The sequence below is a fragment of the Tenrec ecaudatus genome, chromosome 4 (assembly GCF_050624435.1).
Source record: "Tenrec ecaudatus isolate mTenEca1 chromosome 4, mTenEca1.hap1, whole genome shotgun sequence".
Lineage (NCBI taxonomy): Eukaryota > Metazoa > Chordata > Mammalia > Afrosoricida > Tenrecidae > Tenrec > Tenrec ecaudatus.
The window spans coordinates 56,869,612-56,888,148 of NC_134533.1; the positions used below are offsets into that span (position 1 = coordinate 56,869,612).

An 18,537-nucleotide genomic window follows, 5' to 3' on the forward strand; every position below is an offset into this window, starting at 1 on the left:
CCTCAAAGACCACCCACATCACCCAATTCAGAACCTGCTAAATAGCAAAGGAGCCAGCCTCCACCACTTGTATTTGACAGAAACTCCCAGATAGCCACGGAAATGGGAAATCTTTATAACCACAAAAAGGAAGTTTTCAGGTGTACTTTGATTGGAAATGTTTAGCTTGGAGTAACTGGAGATAAAACACCTGGCAGTGAAATCTCATCTACAATCTGTTTGAGGAACAGCTGTGCTGTTTTTGCTCTTGGTCCTGAGTTAGAAGTAGCGGGAAGAAGAGGAAAACTGATCATCACTGACAAGTCTCGACCTAGCCGGACCCGTTGCTGAAGAGGTTGTGGTTTGCCTTCCTGGGCAGCTTGCTGCAGAATGTGAGAAGCAGAATTCTTTATTATATAAAGTCTGGCTCTCGTCCATCTATATATTTAATATCTCAGCTCCAACATTCCTCACGATCATGATCACAATCCTAGACTTCCTGATTTCCAATAACTGTAACTCAATTTTAGGCGGTTCACTCTTCATCCTCCAACTCTTATTTTTCTAGCTTGTTCTATTACCCACACTTCAACACCCATCACCAAAACCTACACTCCATTGATCCAATCAGATTTTCATCTTTCAAAATGAGCCCTTCCCACCCTTCCTTCCGACGTATTCATTGTCCTTACAGTCAGATGGTAAACTCAATCTTTTACATACCCCCTCACCTGCTCACCTTTCCCCCTGGCAAACCCATAATTCAAGTTAAATCCAATTCTATCCCTGCACTTTCACAGCCAGATGCAGCTAGAACACACACACACACACACACACACACACACACACACACACACACACCACTGCCTGGTAGCAGGGAGAGGTTCAAGTGTTATCAGCTTGGAGGTTTTATATTTGTGAGCCCTAATTAAGGAAAAGAATGCAAAATTATAAATGCAAACTTGCTAGCACCCTCAAAGCCAGAGCTTGAAAGGGCTCATGCAAGCAGTGAGGGACCTGAGGCTTCAGGTTCATTAGCTACAAGAGAAGTTTGCCCCTACTGACTGGTCGCTCACCTCCAGTAGATTTTTAATGCTGGCTATCAATTAGACTCTAGCTCTACTACCAGTTTCTGAAAAGGCTATTTCAAAGAGAAAATGGAAGCAATAAAAAAAGAACTTCCACAAACTACCTGTGTGTGTGCCTATATAGTCTGCCTTTCCTCATTAGTGCGGATGGACTGGCTGTGCTCGTGTTGTCAGCAGAGGTCAACCCTCCCTGTGTGCCCAATGTCCTACCTCCTTGCCAACTCCAGTATCATTCATCCCGCTGCGACCCATCATTCTCTCTCTCTGTCTCTCTGCCTCTGGGTGGGTGAGTGGGTGTCTGTCTGTCTCTCACTGTGTGTGTGTGTCTCATTTCTGGGTGTGGGTGTGGGTGTGGGTCTAACACACACACACACCTTTCTGGATTCTCCTCATGTGCTAACAAAAGCTTTTCCAATTTCTAAGGAGTTGATGCAAGGCTGCAACTAACTGGTTTTACAACAGACAGACTTCCTTGCCTTCACCTCCCCCTCAGGGACCATCCTCCGTCTCGTCCCTTTCTAGCAAACTTTTCAAAGGAGATGTCTGCTCAGTGCCTCTCTTGAGCCCACTCTTGATAAGCTTTTGCCTCCATCACTTCGGCCGCATCCCTCTGCCCAGGGCCCTCAGCACCACCACACTGACGGCCCGTGTGTGGTCATTCCTCAGTCCTCTCCAGTCACTCATTTGCAGCACTGAGCACTGTGGATTCCTTCCTCTGGCTCAAAATACCTTCTGCACTTGGGTCCCAGGAGGCTGCTCTTTCTGGTTTTAATCCTACCTCATTGGCCTTTCTTTTGTTCAGTTGCTTATTTTTAAAGTTTTTGGGCAGGTGGGCGGGCAGATAGGTAGGTGAGGGTGCTTATATAGGGTGTGAGAAAACAACAAAATTCCAAATCTTAGGATTGTTGACCTTCAGTTGTAGAAATAATTCCTAGGGTATCCATGTTGCTGATTGGGTAGCTTTTGGAATGTTTTCACAGAAGAGAGTTATCATTTATGGGTTGGAATCGGATTCAAACAGACAGAAAGCAGAGTGGTGGATGCCTGGTACAGATCAGAGCAGAAAATAGAGAGAAATTGCATGCTGGGTATGAGGTTTTCCTTTTACTTTCCTCTTGTCCCACTATCATGTTCAGCCTTCATTTGGGTTTCAGTAATTTCTCTCAGCTCCATTGCACTTGTTGTTTTATTGTTTTGTTTTGCTTTGTCTTATTTTTGTGCTTATCATTATCTCTGCATGTTTATCCGGATAAGATAAGCAGGAAAAACAATCCTGAGGCTAAAACAATGGGACTGATGGTTCCAGGGGCACACAGGAGAGGGGGACATGGGGAAAGACAGGGAGGTCTAAACAAACTCAGGGGCAAGAAAACAACAAGTGATCTAAAAATCAATGGTGAGGAGGGTGCAGGCTGCCTGGTGGTGCATGGTCAGATTTTCTTTTGGTGTGAGGAAAATAGTTTGCAACTAAATAGAGATATTCAGTGCACATTCTGAATGTACTGAATGCTACTGAATCATACAATTAAGAAATATTAATTTTATGTAACATGAATTTCACCTTAATTCCATACACACACATTTTTAGGTTCATAAATTGAGTTGCTGGTCAGAGTGAATCTAGATTTTGGTGAACCTGCAACATACATTTCAGGAGTCTCTTTGTTAAAAAAAATCATATAAAATAAGACACAAGATTAAGTATTTAGAATGAAGTAAAATAATAAAAACCTAAAATATAAAACTTCAACAAAACCTATATACATCACAAATTCAGGAAATTAACCAGCTATGTCTATTCATTTGCTGTCTTTATTAACTCGCTGTTAGTTAATTAACTCCCACCCCAAATCACTGCCATCAAGTCAATTCCAACCCATAGAAACTATAGGATAGGATAGAGGTCTATCCCGGTGGGTTTCTGAGACTGCAACTCTTTCAGGGAGTAGGAAGTCTCACCTTTCTCCTGCAGAGCAGCTGGGGGTTTCAAACTGCTGACCTTGTGGTTCGCAGCCCAATGGGCAGCCCACTGTCCCACCAGGGCTCCATAGTTCATTAACTAACATCTTTATAACACTGTATTCCCAGCATTGTTTGGATACATAGTTGATCTCAACTTCATTTTCTATACCCAACAAAAAAAGACAAAAATGAGTCTTTTCTATACCATGCCTGAGGAAACGTAGATTTTTATCATCGTCAGAAAAGTTTCTTTAGCTTCATTATTGCTAATGGTGATATTATGTTCATTTTTAGGATTGTTTGGGGTTTGGGGGAACTTCTGTTAGGTTTCTTTCCCATGAGTTGTAAGATTTCAGGACATTTCCAGCTTCTCTATTCAGTGACTGAACCCAAATGCTCAGAATTGACAATACTTATGAACAGATATTGCCAACATCTTATTGTATGGGCATTTTTTGAGTTTTATGTTATCAGCATCAGTATCATTTTGTCAAATTAGATATGTGTTTATATAAATCATTTCTTTTCATTCATTGGGTTATTACATTTGCTGGATTGTCAAATGTATTGCTTCTACTTTAAAATGTATCTCTTCCTGTGAATAAATTACAGTTTTCAGTATCATATGAAAAATGCATTCTTACAATTTACTCCTCAGTATCAAAATAATTTCTAATGAGTTCATTGTTCATCTTCATTGTTTTCTTTCAACAGGCCATTGATTTTTCCCCTAAATTTTCTCTAAGCACTCTAAAATGTGTATTTTAAAATGACAAATATTGTTTACCATTCAAAACAGTAAGCTATAAATTCTTACTCTATCCAAAATATCTTTCAAACATGCAGTTACAACAGCAAAGTTATGCATTATCAAACACATGGTTTCACCTAAAAACAATACATCCATATATGGGAGAAAGACGGAACTTTCTAAGCCAGTAAACAGTTAAAATCTTAAAGGGTCACTAGGTGTTGGCATTGATTCGATGACAATAAGTTTATATATAGTAATTATAGTTATATCTATGTTATTAACTATACTACTGAATGGAGAACACTACCTTTTAAAAAATCATTTTACTGGGGGCTCATACAACTCATATCACAATCCATACATACATCCACTATGTCAAGCATATTTGTACATTTGTTGCCATCATCATTCTCAAAACATTTGCTTTCTACTTGAGCCCTTGGTATCAGCTCCTAATTTTTCCCCTTCTTCTCCACTTCCCCCTCCCTCATGAACTCTTGATAATTTATAAATTATTGTTTTGTCATGTCTTACACTGTCTGATGTCTCCCTTAACCCACTTTTCTGTTGTCCAGCCCCCAGGGAGGGGGTTATATGTAGATCCTTGTAATTGTTTTCTCCTTTCTACCCCACCTTCCTTCCACCCTCCTGATATTGCCACTCTCATCACTGGTCCTGAGGGGTTCATCCGTCCTGGATTCCTGTTTCCAGTTCCTATCTGTACCTATGTACATCCTCTAGTCTAGCCATTGGGATCATGGTAGTGGAGGGGAGGAAGCATTCAAGAACTAAAGGAAAGTTATATATTTCATCAATGCTATACTGCACCCTGACTGGCTAGTCTTTTTTTAAACAGTTTTATTGGCACTGCATCCACATATCATATAGTTCAACAGCTCAACCATATCAAGAAGAGCTGTACAATCTTCACCACATCAATTTTTAGAACATTTTCTTTTCCCTCGCACTCATCGTGATTAAAAAAATAATTTTGTTGAGGGTTTACAGCTCTTATAATAAATAATACATGCATCAGTAGTATCAAGCATATTTGTACATATGTTGCCTTCATCATTTTCTAAACATTTGCTTTCTATTTGAGTCCTTGATATTAGTTCCTCTTTTTCCCTCCCTTCCCATCTCCCACCTTCATGACTCCTTAATAAATTATAAATTATTGTTTTCATATCTTACACCAACCATTTTCTTTCTTCACCTATGTTTCTGTCATTCATCACCTCTCCAGGGGCGATGGGGGAAACTATACATCAATCATTTGATTGGTTCCCTTTCTCTCCTCCTCTTCCCACCTCCCCCCTACCCTCCTGGTATCACTACTCTCATCTCTGTTCCTGAGGGGTTTATCTGACTTGGATTCCATGTGTCCTGAGCTCTTATTGTACCAGTGTACATGCTCTGGTCTAGCCAGACCTGAAAGACAGGACTGGTCGTGATAGTGGGGGGTGAGGAAGCTGCAAGGAACCAGAGGAATATTGTGCTTCGTTGGTGCCTTACTGCGCCCTAATTGAATCATCCCTTCCTTGTGACCCTTCTGTAAGAGGATGTCTCATTGTCTTCAGATGAGTCTTGGGTCTCTACTCTCACCCCTATTGTTCTCTTTCTCTATATACATACATACATACATACACATATATATAGTTTTTGGTCTTCTGGTGCCAGTTACCTGATTCTGTCCATACCTCATGATCATACATGCTGGTGAGCTTCTTCCGTGTGGACTTTGGTTGCTTTTCTGCTTGAAGGCTGCTTGCTTAACTTCAAGCCTTTAAGACCCCAAATGCTACACTTTTGATAGCCGGGCACCATCAGCTTTCTTCACCACATTTGCTTATTCACCTATTTTATCTTCAGTGATCCTGCCAGGAGGGTGAGCATCATAGAATTCCAGGTTGTTAGAACAAAGTGTTCTTGTGTTGAGGGAAGGCTTGAGCAGAGGCCCAAAGTCCATCCACTTCCTCAATGTATTGCCATATAAATATATGTGCATAGGCCAATACCTCTATTTTTATGAATTAATATATTTACATAAGTGCACACTTATGTTTATACCTCTATCCATAGCTGTGCTTCCTAGATCGTTCCTCTGCTTCCTTTTACCTATCTCCTGCCCCAACATCATGCTTGCCCTTTTTTTGCCTCTTTGTAATTCCTCTCAGCTAGATTGCTGTTGCTCACAACTCCTTTCATCCCAGCCTTCTCCTCCCTGCAGGTCCCTCCAGAACTGTCGGTCCCACTGCTTTCTACTCTGTCTTGCTTCCCATGCCAATCTTCTATTGGTAGGCAAAACAATGATAACAGAGACAAAACAAAAGATTGAATGAAAGAGAAAAAAGAAAAGAAACTAGCAAAAAAAAACTCAGAAAAGCATACATAATTCCTAGTCTGTCCGCTGATCTTTATGACTGTCTCCCAACTGGTCTTGGGGGATTCTGGGAACTTTTCCTCCTAGCCTGAAGTATATTTGTAGGGCTCCTTGGGCGTTTTGTGGCTTTACTTTGCTCCCATTGCTGATCTTCTATATACCCTTCTTGGTCTGCCCCATTTGACTTGGCCTGAAAGAAAACTGATTATCACTAAATACTTCATGATTAGGAGCATGTCCCATAGATCACTTTCTGGTTCCATATACTGCAAACCATGTTTCTCCTAGGATACCTAAATGTTCCCAAAGAACACACTCATATTATAATATGACCTCTGACCCAGCCTTTGTGCCTGGGGACTGAGTAAGCATATTAAGTTATAAGAATATTTCTCAAACCATGCCAACATCAGGATGACTAACAATAACATAACTATACACAAAAAGAAGCTCCATCTCAGCTTGTCGGATCCTAAAACTGCCTACACTGACTCCAAAGCTGCCTGCCATGGGGGAAATGTGACAGAGGGATATGGGAGGGGAAGGGACAGCAGTCATACATAACCAATTGCACTCATTACCTTGTTTTGCAAGTTTTACAAAAATCATATATGATCATGCACACAAATTGGCAAATGCCTGTTGTTAAATTATTGGTAAAACCACCTCTGCCCCTTGCGTTCCTCCCATTTTTCTCCTAGGAGTCTTTCCCATGTCGATCATTGTCGAGTCCCTGCCCCATCCACCCCTCTTTATTTCTCAGGTCCCAAGTCAGAGTGATCCTCCACACTTCGCTTTCTCTCGCATCCCATATCCAACTCCATTTCTAATTATGGGAGCTGTGCTTTCAACATATATTGAGAATCTAAGCCCTTCTGTCTAGGCACCATCTGTCTTTAGACTGAGTAATCGCACTAGCTTCCCTCCCCACCCCCAACCCGATTTGTCTCTCTGCTTTGGCCCTGAGCCTTCCATTTTTAACTCATCCGTCAAGTGATCCTGTTAAAAAGCAAGGCAGATCATGTCAATTCCTGTCCTGCTCTGAGTAAGAACTGGTGTCATATAAGGTCATACACAATCTGGATGAGTTAACTTTCTGATCTCCCCACCTCCTGATTGTCACTTAGACCAACTCCACAGGCTCAGCCTCAAATTCTCCCAGAACGCCCTGCCTTTGCCCCACATGCTGTTCTGTCATGGCTCGTGTGCTCACCTCCTGCAGATCTTTCCTCAAATGCACCTTCTCAGTGAGGTCTTCTTTCTTTACTCTATTTAAGATCGCTTCCCTAGCTTTATCTTCTCTCAGTTCTTATTAAGAAGACCTATCCCTAGGGCCTGTTAGGTGTTCAAGAAAGATTAGGTGATTGAGTAAATACAGCAAAAATGTCAGCAGCTTTTTTTTTTAATGGGGAAGGGATTCAAGCACATCTTTAGAAGAAACTATTCTAGAAAATTATTGCTCATTCTAGGAAATTATGCTTAATCGCGTATTAATTCATTATTTCTCTCAGTCAACACATTATTTGAAATTTATTGTGTGCCTACCACAGTGCGGCGTGCTAGGTGCTCGCTGGTTAAAGAAAGAAATGGGCCTCCCATCCACTTGAAGGCCATGGCGGCTCAAGACAGAAACAGTAGGTGGGCAGTTGTTGGCGTCAGCCAACTTGGCATCACTACTTGACCCTGGGTTCACTTATGTCTGGACAAATGGGCTCCCAGAAACGGACTTTTGGTAGATCCTTCAGATGCATGAGTCCCAAACACAGGATTAAATCAGACAGAAGCAACAAACTTGAAGGCAGGCATGGAAGATAAGAAGAGTTTTAGAAATGACAAGCGCCTCTTTCAGTTTCATTTCAGCCTCCGAGCGGTCATTCTTAGGTCCATGGCATCTGTATTCCTACAGAAAGGAGAGCCCAGAGCAGGCACTTCAGCTCTTGGACAGCTTTCACGCATAAGGTTTGAATGTGTATCTAAATTCACATATTCAAAGATATTGCACATCAATCCCCACCTCAGGCTGCTGCAGATTTCCCAACAGCCTTTCTCACCTTGCTCACAGAGGGCTGGGATGTTTTTTGAATCTGTGCGTCCTGTCTGCTTTAATACTTAGTATTTTGCAAGTGTTAATCATTCCAAGGAGAGTGTGGGCAAGAGTGGGGGTGGTGTGAGGAAAGAGGATCTCTCCATGCAGATGGAAACTGTAGCTATTTAACCCCAAGCCTCTACCTTGCTTCTGAACTCCCATCCAACCCAACTCAGGAGAAGCACATCACAGTTGCTGGCAGGCGGTGAGTTCTCAAAAACATATTATAGCCTAAATGGACATTTCCAAAACTGTGTTCAGGAGGTCTTTCAGGCAAGGCCACGTTCTTCCAGGTTAGCCAATAGAATTGAGGACAAGATGTTGTTTCCCATCCGTGTCATTGCACTTGCTTTGGTTGGGCTCCTATGATCACAGCTGTAACCCAGATGGCCTCAAACTTGCCAAGTTTCTGGAGTCCCCTGTTTTCACCATGTGTTTTGTTTTCACCATGTGTGCACCTGTGAAATAAAACACATGCAGAAAAGCAAACAAAAGAAAGGTAGGAATCCATAACCTATCACAATGTAAACACTTTGCCATCAGCATCAAGGTCAAGAGCCAGAACGCTGCCAATACCCTTCAGGTCCGCTCTCTATGCCCCTTCCCAGTCTCTATGCTTTCCCTGCTACAAAGGTAGACATTAGCTTTTTAAAAAAAAACACTGCAATCTAGTTGATGCCAATGCATAGTGATCCTATGGCCCTGTGAGTGTCTGAGACTATAATTCTTTACGGGAGTGGAAGTACCTGTCTCTCCCCCACAGAGCAACTGCTGACCTGACAGTTAGCAACTCCATGGGTCACCACTGCTCCCAGTGGTGGGATTCAGCTGGTTTGCACCTGTTTGACAGAACCAATACTTAATTTTTGTTGAGGTCGATGAACCGATTTTTAAAATGTATTTATAATCAGGAGTCACACTTACGGTGGGTGGCTAGACAGCCCCCCTATGTGGAAATCACAAATTTACATTCCTTACTCTTTTTTAATGTTCATCTGCAACATATTTTAAGCACCCATAGTAATGTTCATCCCATCCATAGGTATAAAAAACAGAGGGAACTATGCTTATATAATTTATTTATGCATAAATTTCATTATACTTTTGATGAAATGCTACATTTTCATTCCCTTGCCGAGTTAGTTTATTGTGCCAACCTGGCTGAGAAACACATATGGGTTAGTTGAAGGGTAGAGGGATAAATCATTCGGTGAACCTCGCCTTTCTAGTTCTTGGGTCTCTTGTTTTGTGATGGTCAGACCAAGGTGTAGCTGCCTTAGCCAGTTCCCTCCTTCAGCTGGTAAAGCTCACTTTCTGTAAGACATCCCCAAGGAGAGGACACATGGACCTACCCCGATGCAGCCCTGGGTGCTGGAGCACCCATACGGAGACCACTGCCAGCGCTGAGATGTTTACACATTCACTGACTCTGCTTTCTTCCTGCAGTCAGCATCATTGTGTCTATTTTGTAAGATGGAGGAGGACTTTGTAGACTGGTGTTGGACGTGGTTAATGGGTTAATGTTGGCCTTGTGGGCTTTGGAAGCACTGGGTTGGGATGTTTTCTTGATGTGCACTTAACCTTTATATAAAACTCTCTCTTATCCATGAGTTTCTGTGGATTTGTTTCTCTAAACTAACCAGACTAACACACTTGTGTTTGTTACTTGACTAAACAAGCATATCACATAGAGAGAAAAAGTGCCAAACAACCAGGGAGTGACCCGCTGTCATTTGTTCAGCTTGGTGTATGCCCCAAATTCCCACAAGATACCGTGAGTGAATTATGCATAAACGACAAGATGCCAGAGTAGCAAACATCATGCGCAAGGTTCTTTTGAAACTACCCAATGTCGCAAGTCTATATTGTTCTTGTGTGTAATTCCCTAACGGGCAGCATTTTCCTTTCATCCACCCGATGCACACGCACGTGAAAATTGGACATTGAATAAGGAGGCCCAAAGACGAATGGATGCATGTGCACTGTGGACTGCTGAAAGACCAACCCGTCTTTGAAGACGTCCTGGCCAGATACTCCTTAGAAGCCAGGGTGTACTTTGGACGTCTTGTCATCGCATCCTAGCCTCTGTTTGACAGGCCTCCAGGAGAGGGCGGCAACAGTGACTCGGCCATGGAGCAATGGTAAGGATGGCGCAGGACTGACTCGATGCCACCAAAGATAGCATCTTAGGTGCCTGAAAGGCAGGGGTTCCCATCGACCACAGAGCACTGATCACACCAGTGGGAGCAGCCCAACATGGCACTGCATTTTGGGCAGAGAAGCTGCCCAACAAAGTGGATGCCATCCCCTGGACTGGTTCAGTGACTTACTCCCTGCTGGAAACGTGAAAGGTGGGGCTGTCAGACCCCTTCCGTCATTAGGACCCAAAATACTAGAACTTTGTAATAAGAAGCTTGTCTTTGAATCCCTGGAAAATGCTGGTTGAATCAGCAACCTGAGGTACCTTCTGCAGTTCCGGGTACTTTTCATAGCTGTCGCCTTCATAAATGACACTGCTTGTGCTGCTCTATCCCATTGCTCGGTGACGCTCCATTGCCGCTCCAACCTCATTCATTTCAGCCTCTGGCTGGACCGCCTGGGGGTCTCTGTCTGCCTTTTCAAAGGTGAGTCTATCAGTCTTCAGCATAAAAGCAGTCACAAAAGCAATACGGTGACTAGCTCTTGATGACAGTGGACCGACATCTCATGGCCAATGAAGGCCACACACTGGTCCAGGTGACAGGACAGGTCTGTCACAGGTCTGGCCAGTGCTGGCAGGAAGAGACAGGGCACCCTCTCCAGCCCGGCCCTGTCTGGAAGCTGGGTTCCTCGAGTGCCCTGTCAGGACAGCTCTGATGGCTGCCTCTTTCAGATGACCCATCTCCGGGACAGGCAGCCACTGCTCCACCCACGCAACCCCGGGCCACACTCCAGTGTCTGTAGAGCAGAGGCCACCGGCTCCCATGCTTCCAGCTAATCCTCTGGCTCGGAGCCTCCAACACGGCGGCACCCAGAGGCCTCTGTACCTTTACATAGAAGCGCACTGCCTTGTCTTTTTCCCACCAGAGAAGCTGGTGGTTTTGAACCACTGGCTTTTGGTTAGTAGTCCAGTGCTTATTGGGCATCGCTACCACAATACAAACAATTTAATGCATGGCTAGCATGTGGTCAAAATACAAGTGGACACTGAACACACATGGAAATGACATGTAATTGTTAAATTGAAGGGTAGGCCAGAGCACAGTTTAAGAGTGGTTGCTTCATTATACGGTATAGCTATCCAGAGATTGCAGGATTCGACATTTTCACAAGGCAATGAAACCTATTTTATAAAAATCAAGAAAAGGGAAAGGTAAATAAGGTGGGTCCACGCTTGAAAATAAAAACTGACTTATTTTTATCCTGCAATTTCCCTGTATTGTTCTGAGCCTGTTGCATTGTTGCCCCTTTTGCTGTTGACTTGACCTCAACAATTGACTCCACCCCAGCTGTGCCCCAGGGGCTTTCCATGGCTGGGTTTTGGGAAGTGCATTTCCAGACCTTTCTTCTGGGGTGCCTCTGGGGGGACTTAAAGTCGCAACCTTTCAGTTAGCAGCGGAGCATGCCAATTTTTGGCACTACCAAGGGTCTCCAAGAGAGCACTTCACTGAGAAATAGATTCTCTCTGATCTCGGAACATCATCCTTTCCCTACACCAGCTGAGAACATTTTCTTTAGGATTTTTTCCATAGCTATTCGCAAGTCAGTTGCTTTATTTTCTCTTGGGTGCTAATTATTAGGTTTGGGTGTCAGCTTTATGGTAGATTTGTAAAATGATTGGGAAATGTTCCACATACACCTTCCAGAACAATTTAGAAGTGTAGGATTATAAGGAGCCCCGGTGACCTAGTGGTTCTGCATTGAGCTGCTAAGGTCAAGGTCAGTAGCTGGAGCCCCCAGCTATCCCCTGGGAGAAAGAGAAGGTTGTCTACTTGCATCGACAGTGAGCATCTCAGAAACTGACAGGGCCCCTTCAACCCCTTCCTACAGGCTCAGTCTGAGTCTGCATCAACTGGATGACAATGAGCTCAGGCGTTTCTTCTATTCCTTGAAGGTTAGGCGAGTTCAATCTTGCCTATAAAACCACCAGAGTCTATCAGTGTGTTTCCATTGTTTATGTTTTAAACTGGTAGCTCCATGAAATATCTGTTCAGCTTATCATCTGAGTAGTCTTTTCTTTCCTGAGTGTCTGTTGGTAATATGGTGCTGGAAAAAATAATCCATTTCATCTAAGTTTGAAAATTTATTGACATATAAAATTATATCTTGCAGGTACCTGTGCTGGTTTTCATAATGAGGTTTCAGCCTCTCTGACTTCTGTTGCATTTCTCTTACAATTTTCTTTTTCTTCCTCAGATTGGCCAGGGTTGGATTTATCTATCATTTCTGCTGGTATTTTGTGATTCATCCTTTTCAGCCTTTATCTCTATCCGTTCTCTCATATTTCTTTTAGTTTACTTTTGCTTTTTCTCTGATCTCTTATCAAATGCTTTCTTCATTTATGTCCAAACTTTCAATTGCAAACATCAAGGAACAGGGAGGCAGCGACTGGTAAATGAGAAGGAAGTCAAGAGTTTGGAGGGGGACAGGAAATGAGATGGATGGGATGATATTGGGAACCACATGAGAAGAGACTTGGGTGTAGTGATAAAGAACGCTAAAAGTCTGGAGTGTGGTTGTCAGTGTGACATGCTATCAAACACTGCCACCAGCACACCCGATCCCTATCTAACTGCTGTGTCCGTTTGGGCCCTAAGCACATCAAGGAGAGCGTGCCAGGTGCTCAGCAGAAAGCCAGGCAGACCCATCGTGTCTACTACATTCGGGTTCCAAGGCTTTTAGGTTTCCTAATAACAATAAAACTTAAACAGGGACACACACAGGACTGCCAATTTTTATTTTGTCACGTGAGGATGCTAACTATGCACACATAACAATTTGTTAGCATCGTGATTTCGCCAGGCTTAAGACCACTGAACATGCAAAAGAAAGAAAAGAGCCATGGAGTTTTGTTCGATTTACCGTTTACACTCATGCATAAGCCAAGTTTTCCAGCACATTTTTAATGCAGTTTTTGTGGTAAAATTAAGTGCCCCGGCTGATATGCTCGCCGGCTTATACTCGAGTATATGCGGTATATGAAGTTGAACTTGGTGGGGAAAATAACTTCTTTGACGTGGGAGTCTATGTGCTTGCTTGTTCGCTGTGAAGTTGTAAAAGCTTGCAGGAGAAAAAGATGACCCGTGGCAGGGCTTGACTGTCCGCCTTTTCTTGTACACAGTGTCCAACTCCCCGCCCAGCGCCCATGGACTCCAATTCAAAATATACGAAGACCTCCACTACCTCTTAGGACCCGACCAACTGCCACCAGCTGTTTCCGCCTCGTCTGCTTCTGCTCTCCCTTCTTTCAACACCCTTAACTCCCTAGCACTTAAGGGTTACCACCTTCTATAGACCAAAGACTCTCTTTAAAAAAAATCATCAATGTCCCACCTTTACATGCATATGAGGTGATGCAAAAGGAAAATGGGGGGGGGGAGCTCATCTATTTCCACTTCTCTACACCAAACCTCTCAGGGTTTGCCTGTCGGACTCAGAGCAATGGACATACTCCCTAAAACGACCCACAGAGACGTGTGCCATCTTATTCCCAAGTCTCTCTTGGTCCTCAACTCTTCTGCTCTCTTCTTTGCTGGGTTGGTCACCCAGTCACCCTTACTTCCTGGTCATTCCTGGAGTCAGTCAGGCATCTGCCTCCTCCGTACTTTGCACCCACGTGCCCTCGACCTGCGCATTCGGTTGTGCAGCCATCGCCACGTCTTGTACTTCTGGGAATAGCGTAGTTCTGCTCATTGAACATGTTGAGGAGCTGCTCTGGGTTGCAGGGAGGAAACGGGGACGTTCCTTGAAATCTTTCCACTTTCTGAGCAGACCCTGTCTGTGGAGAGGCCTTGTTAGCACTTTCTGGGGCCTTTAATGAAGTTGTTAGCATTTTTTTTACTGGTTACGTTTGCCTCCCTTTTCCCTACAGAAATGACATTCGCTGTGTAAACCTCCTCAATGAACCCTCTTGTCTGACTGTCACGGAGCGAAAGGCACTGCAAGGAGCTGATGTCAACTGCTTCTGTAAACATTCCGCCCATCGAGTGCCAAGTGTCTTAGCTATCCCATGCTGGAAGCCCCTGGAGGAGGGAATGGTAATGCTAATTCCAATATTCCTCATTAAAAATATTAAAATTCCAGTTATCAGATATCAAAGAACTAAAAATCATATCAATGGGTGCCCACCTCCCTGATACGATCAATGAAGACAAACATGTGCATAAGCAAATGTGGTGAAGAAAGCTGATGGTGCCCGACTATCAAAAGATATAGCATCTGGGGTCTTAAAGGCTCAGAGATAAACAAGTGACCATCTAGTTCAGAAGCAACAAAGCCCACATGGAAGAAACACACCAGCCTGTGTGACCATGAGCTGTCGAAGGGATCAGGTATCAAGCATCAAGGAACAAAAAAGCATATCATTGAAAATGTGGGCGAGTGCAGAGTAGAGACTCAAAGCCATTGGAAGCCAATTGGACACTCCTTACTGAAGGGTTGTGGGGAGGAAATGAGCCAGTCAGGGTGCAGGGTAGCAACAATGAAACATATAACTTTCCTCTAGTTCTTAAATGCTTCCTCCTCTCCCCCCCTCCCCACTATCATGATCCCAATTCTACCTTACAAATCTGGCTAGACCAGAGGATGTACATAGGTACAGATAGCAACTGGAAACACAGGGAATCCAGGACAGATGACTCCTTTAGGACCAGTGGTGAGAGTGGCGATGCCCGGAGGGTGGAGAAAATGTGGGGTAGAAAGGGGGAACTGATTACAAGAATCTACGTATAGCCTCATCCCTGGGAGATGGACAGCAGAGAAGGCGGCGGGGGGGAGACGTCAGACAGTGTAATATATGACAAAACAATAAATTTATGAATGATGAAGGTTTTATGAGGTAGGGGGAGTGGGGAGGGAGGTGGGAAATGAGCAGCAGATATTAAGGACTCAAGTAGAAGGCAAATGTTTTGAGAATGATGATGGCAACAAATGTACATATATTCTTGACACAATGGATGGATGTATGGATTGTGATAAGAATTATATTAGCCCCCAATAAAATGATTAATATATATATATATATTATTCTAGAACTGAAACAATCCAACATCTGAAATTAATTTTCTTTCCATATGCATGGGTTTTAATGACAGATTCATTAATTGACTGCAGTCATTTAGGGGAAAGCATCATGTTTTGCTTAATGACCTGCCAGATGATGGATTTGTTTGGTTCCTTCCTTAGCTCCTGAAACATTTCAAAGGAAGAAAAGAGAAAGGAGGCTGAGCCCTGGTATCGCATAATAAACCATGCCGCCCAGGGTTGCTACCTGAGTCCACATGCAAACAATGAGGTAGGTGCTGTGAGACGCCACTCAAGGTGAGGTCCTCGGACTGGTAGCCTGAGCTCCACTGCGAAGCTTCGTAGAGAGGCAGCAGCATCTTACACCCCCCACTCCTGGCCTCCTGAAGAAGACTCTTCATTTAACAAGTATCCCAAGGGAGTCTCAGATACTAAAGTCTAAGAAGCACTGGTTTGGAGGACATGTTTTGGAGTCTAATGGACTTAGGTGGGAATAAGCTAAGGACACATTATTTATCAGGGCAGCCTGAGTGTGTTTTTTAAATCTATAAAATAGGGATACTGGTACCTCTCTCATGGAATTATGAGGATTAAATGAAAGAGGTAAATAGTAGATACTACTGCTATGGCGAATGAGAGACAATACTTCTACTGTGGCTTCTCTTGTCTGTGCCACTGGGGAAGTAAGTGTCTTTGGAACCAGTCAGACCCGAGTTCCATTGTAGGTTTTGTAACTTAGTAGCTCTGTGAGCTTGGTCATGTTGTCTAACCCTGTGAGTCACCACTCTCCCTCGGTGTCAGGTAATGTCAGTTGGGGACTTTCATATCTCAATCTATAAACAAACTCATATTTTAGAGAAGTCAGGGATTTCTGCTTTTGGGAAACCACAAGGCTCACTTGATGAGTTAAAGATTAAACTTTGGTCTCTTGGCTCCATTATCTCCCTCTTCCACCTCTGCTTTCTGATCCTGGACTAGGATGTTGCAAACGACGCAGCTACCTCTGCCCGTCCTGGATGCTACAAGGGAGCTTGGGGGCTGCCGAGAGAATGTGACTTTCTCCTTTCTGTCTGCTGCCTGTCCCTCTCCGAGTTGCCTCAGCAACCTCGCCTCACCCTGGCAGCAGTAACTGGCTCCAGAAGCACAGTTGGCCCACAGTTGGTTCTAGTTTGCAGTTGTTCCACACTCTCAGAACCAGCCAAATTGTCAGATCCAGCCTCACCGTGCCACTTTCAAAATACAGCACCACTGGTAGGCACCTGCTCCTCAGAGGTGGGAATCTCAGCCTCTTGGCACTTCTCCAAGCATCAGGTGCCAAGCACCAAAGCACCACTTACTGAGTAGTACCCGTAGGGTACTTCCAGCTCTGCTGTTTGCTACCATCAAGTCAAACCACCCACAGCCCTCCTCGTGATCTCAGGTGCAACAGAATGAGATGTTGCCCCATCTGCTTCACCCCATGGTGGGTTTGGGACTAGACCACTATAATCCACAATATTTCCATGGACTGGTTTGTTTTTTAGAACTAGATTGCCAGGCCTTTCTTCCTGGTGTATCACCCTCTGAAAGCTCTGCTGAAATCTATCAAACATCAGAACAACAAGGCTCCACCGATAGATGGGTAGTGACTGCACATGCTGTGCGTTGGCTGGGAAGCGAACCTGGGTTTCTCACGTGGACGGTGAGACTTCTACACGGTCCGCATAGTGGCCCCCAGAACTTGTAAGTTTCAGAAATGCCAAAAGACACCATTATCTAGTCCATCTGGGAGGAAGCAGCTGATCCCACAGTTATCCTTATGGGACCTCTGTCCCCTTTGACCTGTTCAGCTCTTCTCCTCCTCCACCTGGTAGCTCTTGATTTGACGTTCCCTCTACTGAAATGATGGTGCGGTTGCTAGCTTCTGAACGCATTAGAGAACCCTAACACTCGGATATGGAACTACATAAAGGATACGAATTCCCCCCCCCCCAAATAAAATCTACCTTCGAACTATCAAGTTTTGTCACCAATGGGGATGTTCAAAATAGCATGTGAATGGCTTTGAGAACAATTTTAAGAGACACGAGTTTCCCAACTCTTGGGGTGCTGACAGCATCGTTGGGATCGAGCAGACATCCTGAGCATTTGGAACAAAGAGTCAAAATGTGTTTCTAGGGAAAGCATTGAAGAGTGAGACACAATTCACATGGCAGAGCTGATGATAATAGAAAGGCCCTGCGTGGGGCGGGGAGGGGGTAGAGGGTAGAGGGAGGCAAGGGCCAATGAGAAACCTTCATGAGCACAGGTGGGAGGTACTGTGTCCAGGAGTCAAAGGGTCTCAGATCAAAGTCAACATAGACGAGAGTTAAAAGACTCTGGAAACAATGGCTTAGTTCGTGATGCTATAAAAGTCTGAGTCGACCAAGCCTTCATCTGAAGTTGTACTTTGAGGGTGCTTGCCATGGCTTAAAAATAGATTCAGTGGAACTGAAAATAATAGTTCAGCTGTATTGAATCAGTATGAACAAATGGGAAGCCAGGGGCCTCGGGGTGGGGGGCCTTACTCTAAGAAAGGTACCTGCACGTACGCTTGGTGGCAGTATCGATAAAGCCAGGGGATACGCTCTGAAAGAGGAATAGTCATATTCGCCTTTTTGTCTCAGTCAGTCTGTTCCTGAAAGAGTCTGAAGGAAAGGGGTCAAAAGAAGCGCTAACCATTTATATCCATGGAGCTACTTCCTGGACGTGTCAGAGGCGAGAAGAAGTAACGAATCAGATAGTGGGTCATAAAAGGGGCCGCCCTTCCATGTGGACCCCCTGGAATCTGGGAAGCACAGCTCTGCGCGGCGATCCATGCGTCCATGTGGATCGGACTCAAGAGCAACTGGAAACGTAGAAGCATAAAAACGTTGCTATGTCCACGTGACAGACGATTACGTTACATCAATTGTGGAGATGGGGTAAAATATAGACATTTTTATGATGTGAAAGAAAGTAAAGATGTAAAACGTGGAGGAGACCAGAGAGAGGCCCAAGAGAGAAGCTTTAGTACTCTCCTGTGCGACTCCATTCCCGAGAGGAT

At 44.1% G+C, this 18,537-nt stretch overlaps 1 pseudogene; it reads right to left on the minus strand.

The window, feature by feature from the left end:
- Positions 1 to 18,099, minus strand: part of LOC142445824 (mitochondrial import receptor subunit TOM22 homolog) — a 74,010-nt pseudogene extending 55,911 nt beyond the window's left edge.
- Positions 18,100 to 18,537: the final 438 nt, after the last annotated feature.